This window comes from Nicotiana attenuata, unplaced genomic scaffold, assembly GCF_001879085.1.
Source record: "Nicotiana attenuata strain UT unplaced genomic scaffold, NIATTr2, whole genome shotgun sequence".
In the NCBI taxonomy this organism is placed as follows: Eukaryota; Viridiplantae; Streptophyta; class Magnoliopsida; order Solanales; family Solanaceae; genus Nicotiana; species Nicotiana attenuata.
This window is the reverse complement of record NW_017681511.1, coordinates 5741-11191: the sequence shown is the minus strand read 5'-3', so window position 1 is coordinate 11191 and position 5451 is coordinate 5741. Positions and strand designations below refer to the sequence as shown.

At 36.7% G+C, this 5451-nt stretch overlaps 1 long non-coding RNA gene across 1 annotated transcript; it reads right to left on the bottom strand.

Annotated features, from left to right (window-relative positions):
* Window positions 1–3535: 3535 nt before the first annotated feature.
* On the bottom strand, window positions 3536–4134 carry LOC109221949. The gene is made up of 3 exons (XR_002067337.1): window positions 4027–4134; window positions 3778–3870; window positions 3536–3616 (listed from the first exon to the last, which is right to left on the bottom strand). It is a non-coding gene; the product is annotated as an uncharacterized LOC109221949 (long non-coding RNA).
* Window positions 4135–5451: the final 1317 nt, after the last annotated feature.

The following is a 5451-nucleotide window of genomic DNA, read 5'->3' as shown; positions in this document are numbered from 1 at the left end:
ATCATCCCAATTACTCTTAACATCAAGGACATATCCTCAACTGCTTAAATAAAATGCTCTGCCTGGCCATAAAGTTTACGACGTTCTTTTTCGTGTCGTTCAACCGATAAATCTCCTTGTCATGATGCATATTTGGGAACCTGGATGGAAAGAATACCTAGAATTATGGGCTTCTAATACGATCTTCCCTCTTTAAGTCCATCTACTGGGACACACAATCTGTCCTAGTACCTCAAAGTCCTATCATCTCCCCCTTATTCAAAAGCCATCATCTTATACTTGTGAATCTCCTCTTCAACTGCAACACGTAGGGATCATCAAGTTGTTTCTCCTTCACAACGACTACTAAGGGGGAACAAGTCCTTTTCTAGACAACAACTCCGTCATCTTTAGAGCCCGAAGTCGAACTCCTATCTTGGCTGGCGAACTTCTTTTACCAGAGTTCTCTTATCTACCTCAATCATGAGTTATACTTCCCACACTTTATCTTTTTAAGAATTTCCTGAAAACACTTATAGAATTGTTGTGAGCTAAGTCTTTAACTAGTACTCCGAAGACTAGAGTCTTGTGCAATGGCACTACCCTCGTGATACATAACTGGGCATGATTTTATAGCTTTCTGTGATCACTTTATCATCAATGACTAAACTCGGTGATCATTCTACTCACTTGTTTTTCTTACACATGCTAAGCATAATCCTTGTGGTAATTATACAATTTTCCATCATTACCGAACTAGTTTTCTTTTTCATATCCCATGCTACTATTCGAATTTCAGATCTCTAACTGCACTTACTGATGGTTTTCACATCACCCCCTTAGACCAAAAGTCTTATACTTGTGAATCCTTCTCTTTTTGTTGGGATCCGAATAACTTTCCTTATTTTTTGCAATTCCTTCCATTCTACCCCAATAACGACTCATCTTCCAACTTACTTCTGAGATAGGAAAAACTAAATTATTCACATGACGGAAAGCTAATGTATTCACAACTATCATACACAATCTTAATAATCTAACTCTGCTCACACTGTCAATCTTGGAGAAACCACATTTCGATAATTCCTAAAAGCTATTCTTCTACTGCTTGCTCTTTTACTACTAGCTATATTTTTTTTCCACTGTTACTGTACTTCGGGCTTAAACTCTTTGGGTTCTAACACATGTTCGGTTTCAAACTATCATCCACTCACTAGAGTTAACCCGGCTAAGTGAATCAAATCTTACCTCTACTAGCTCTACTGAAATTGCTAATTCACTGTATTTACTCAAACTTATTTACTATTCTTTTACTAACCCCCTGCTAGCATCATGTTTTCTTGCTCTGCTTTGAATAACTAAAGTGGAGCATAAGGTTACTCCTTACTTTCCTCGCCATCCGATCATATTCTTTTGCCGCACGCTATCATTCTTTTTGAACCATGCACATGAATCGCACTTAGGGAAAGTTCATTTTTCTTAACAAAATTGGAATATCTAACCCCAAGCTTTCCATACACTTCAAAATAACTTCAGACTATAAACCTCCAACCTAAACACATAGTCATATCAAGGGGAACTGTCATATCTTTTATCTCACAATAATAGCCACTTCGTATATAAATTCACTAACATGGTACTTTCTAGTTCTGATTTGAATAAATCTAAACGACATAAAATCATTCCCTAAAATTCAATGTTGCCTGCTCTTAGTTCTTATTTCGTACATCATATTATTCTTAGCTACATTTCCCTTAGGCTCTTTTCTGTCCAAAACTATAGTGATCAATCCTATGCCCGCTGCGGTTGAATTCTTAACCTGATACACCGTGGGGTCTGACATACGGATACACTGCCATACATATCTGATAAATCACTTTATGCACCATCCAATGAGTCTTGGGTCTTAATCCCTAAAACATGCGAATATTTTGCTATAATCACTGTTACTTACATACTCTCTGAGCATCCATATGCCTCACTGTATACTCACAAGTCTATGAAAATTTTGATACACTGAAAATTGGAGATCTGGTAAACATATAACCGAATACTGGCGTAACCATAAACTTGCTAACTGAAAGATTGTATAACTGGTAACTAAGGTAAACTAATAACCATGAGACATCATAACTGTTTTTGTACTTTCAGAAAAGGTTATGCTCTAATGTGTACTTGTATCCATTGCATCCCACTTTTGATATCCTCTCAAGTGTCATATTTACCAAGCTGTACTTCATAATTATACCCCAATGGGCAATTATCCTCTCTAGGACCTTAGGTTTTTCATGCGCGCCGCTTGGGCATCCAATACGTTTGGAATTCAATAGGAAAAGAAGATTACCTATTGCTCTAAGTTTCATGGCACGATCTAGAGTAGAAAGAGGTGAGACAATCCTGAATGTCTTGGTAGTTAACCATTTATATGAGTGGCCGGCACACACATATAAAGAAAACTCCACTGGACACGGCTTCATAGACTCCCTAGGACTCTTGAACCTAGTGCTCTGATACCAAGCTTTGTCACGCCCCGAACCTGGGCCTGGACGTAACACGACACTCTGTGCCCGACTACATGTGACCGAGCGAACCAACTGGCTGGCTGAATCAACATGTGGTATCATAACATACTGAATGCAGAAGATAAGCTAACACATGCTGATATACTGAAAATTGTGGATGATATAAATCAAAGTGCGGAAATACTAATACAATTCTGAAATATATTTGTAGCCAACATGGCTTAATATGAAAAGTCTGTGACTCTGTCTAACTGTTACTCTAGTCTATGAAGCCTCTAATAATATACTGAAAATACTGATTGCCTTTAAGTACTGAAAACTGTAAGGTAATGATAATGCCCCGAAAGAACTGGGGATCACCAAATTAGCTGGTACGAGAATCCTAGCGCTCTGAATCGGCAACCTGTTAATCATTACCTGCATTGTGAGATGCAGGCCCCGGGCAAAAAGGGATGTCAGTACATTTGAATTGTACTGGTATGTAAAGCAACTGAAAGAAAGAATTATAAATGCTGAAACTGAAACTAAGCTGATAACTGAAATGATAACTACTGAAACTGAAAGTGAAGTGAGAACTGGTAACTGAACGGATAACTGAAAAGATAACTGATAACTGATAACTGATAACTGATAACTGAAAAGATAACTGAAAAGATAACTGATAACTGAACTGAATAAAGGAAGTAAGGATATGAATACTCCCTCTTCTAAATGATGAACAACCTGCTTAACTGAATATTAAACTGCGGCCTCAGGCCCAATATATATATATATATATATATATATATATTCTTTCAGTTTTTTTTGTACCTCGTATTTTCAGATTTGAAACCAGGTTTTTGTAGCAAATCTTTTTGCTGTATTCTTTGGCAGGGTGGAGAAGGAGTAGCAGTTCTATTCGGATGCTGCCTCTCGACAAAAATGGAGGAAGAAGAAAATGATTTAACTGTTATAAGCTTCACCACTTATAACCAACAATTAAGCCACAAGGAAGTGCAAGAATGCAATGCCAAAAAAATACAAAGAAAGAAAACTCACATGCGCTCCAACTTTCCGCGATTGACAAAGAACCCGTCATGCTTTATTGCTGAGTTATCAACCTGAAAATACTCATCCTGCATAACAAGAAACAAGGTATTTTGACTACAACATATAAAGTCATCTGCACAAAGTTCCATAAAAGATTCACGAGGCTTATAAAAATCATTAGGATATAACACAAAACAATAGATATTCGTATAAGGTAGATAAAGTTAAAGAACATGATGTGACCAACCAGCTCAGTATCATCTATGAAAGAATCTTCAGTGTCATATTCATCATCATCTGGGAAATCATTAAGATCTTCCTCGTCATCACTTTGTTTGCCCTAAAAGACATAATGAGTAATTAGCAGATCAAGTGCAAAATAATAAGACTAAGCAAAAAGAGATCATGCAGATGGCAGGAAGAGTCTTTCAATACACACACACACGCACATACATATATATAGGCGTATAACAAAGAGTAAACAACAAATGCATACCACATATAGGCGTTCAATCTTTTCGATCACAGCATTTAAACGATTTCCAGGAGGAGCATCCTTGACTTCCTTATCAGCAGGTTGTCCCTATAAAGGGCATTGATTATTAGCGTAGAATTTATCAAAGAACCTTCCTGCATGAGCAAACTAGTGCTCGAAAGAATCTCAGATAATAATTCATAACAAGCAAGCATGGCAGCATAGGCATGACCGCATGAGTATATCATTCTTGGGTAGCAAAGTGGTATCAATAGATTTCCAACATCAACTCTGACAAAAGCCATCCTTGCAAGTTTCACTATTTCCAATTTTAAATTGTTCTTCTACAGTCAAAATATTTGAAATACTTATCTTTATGAAAAATGATTTTTCTATAAGGAAACAATTGAAAGATTATCAAAAAATGATATTAGAAAGAATAACCCTAACCACAGAGATCACTACCGGCCCATATACTACAGCACATGGTTTACAGGAAAACAATAGAAAGTCCCTCATAACTATTACTCCCTCCATTTCAATTTATGTGAATCTATTTCCTTTTTAGTCCGTGCCAAAAAGAATGACCCCTTTCCCTATTTGGAAACAATTTACCTTTTTGCAATGATTTATAGCCACACAAAATATATGTGCCTCATTTTACACCACAAGTTCAAAAGTCTTCTTTCTTTTCTTAAACTCCGTGTAATTGAAACGGAGGGAGTAATTTGTTTCATCTTTGCAGAATTTTTTTTGAAATACTTATTTCTAAGAGTAAACGATCACTAACTGCCATATATACTCAAACAGTGCACAGTTCAGAGAAAGACAATGGAAAGACACATAAAAAGACATCACATTCAGAATAGTAAGGTAATGCAAAAAAGAAGCAGCAAACTTTTCTCTCTTGGGCATAACTAACAAGGATGTATTACAGTGATACCATACACGAGGTTATGCATGACTTAGCCAAACATCAATAATAATTGCGAAAAAGTGTGGTCAAAGACGAAAGGTGTAGAAAAGCGTCAAGATATGTGGGATCATAGGCACAAGAAGACAAACAAAGCGCGTTAACACAAACAATATACATGTAAATACAAGAAAAATAACTATAAATACAAACAATATAGACAAAGGAGTTGAAAAATTGCAATTCAATGAAACAAAGAAGCAAAAAGTAAAAAACTATGTTAATCAAGTTCAAGAGCCGGTAAGCTATATTACCTTTCTATGCCATATTTGGCAACTATTTTTCTTATACTAAAACTATAATTCTCTACTCCTGGGTGCAAACAATTTCTGAGGGCCATCGGACTGGGTAAAACCTGAATTAATCGTGGTGCACTTGCAGGAAACTCCTTGCCGAGGGCCTGTGCACCCCCGGGATTAGTCGGGGCTCTTAGAGACTCGGACACCCGGTGAAAATCAAAAAAAAAAAAAAGA